The sequence below is a fragment of the Buceros rhinoceros genome, unplaced genomic scaffold (assembly GCF_000710305.1).
Source record: "Buceros rhinoceros silvestris isolate BGI_N320 unplaced genomic scaffold, ASM71030v1 scaffold23365, whole genome shotgun sequence".
NCBI lineage: Eukaryota > Metazoa > Chordata > Aves > Bucerotiformes > Bucerotidae > Buceros > Buceros rhinoceros.
In genome coordinates this window covers 13,598-14,293 of record NW_010413716.1, presented here as the reverse complement: position 1 = coordinate 14,293, position 696 = coordinate 13,598, and positions in this window count along the sequence as shown.

Here is a 696-nt window from a genome sequence, read left to right as displayed (position 1 = left end):
GTTGGTTTAGGACAAAAACTGCTCTCGGGTAGGTCTGCTCTGTTTCAGCTCCCCGCTTCTGGAAGGTTGCGCTGTGGAGACTGGCACACAAAGCTTTTTTTCCAATTGTTTGTTACGTTTTATGATGTTTGGTGCCTGGAAAACCAGTTTACCAGTGTTCATTATTAAAAGCAGTTTGTAAGGATTTATGAGATCCTGGTGCCAGCAACAGAAAAAATAAACTCGAGTATGAAATTATCAATCACTTTAAATTGACAGGTTTGTTTCTGCCTTGAGGAAAGATGGTCGTAGCTGGATGAAATATGTCAGCTGAGCAGCTCTTCATCACACGAGAAAGTTCTGGTTCCAGTCAGGGCCGGATCCTCGCTTTAATAGGTCACTAGTTCTAATGCCTCAGAAGTGAAATGTGTATCGACTGGGAAAACTTCCTTCTCCTGCTTGTTTTTATTGTACATTGCGCAACGTGCTGTGTTGTTTTGCGAGGTGCTGTGAAATCTGTCGTTCCAGAAAGCTGGCATTATTTCTTTACCCTTTAGAGATTTTAAAACTAGCTTCTTTTTCACAGCATTACTTTCAGCACCTTGCCAGAAGGCTGGGTGTGCTACCTAGGGAAAAGCAGGTCATTCCTGGAGCAGGGAAGCGGGGAAACTCGTCTTGGTTGGGAAACTTGGCTAGGTGTAGGCCTGGTGTTTCCTG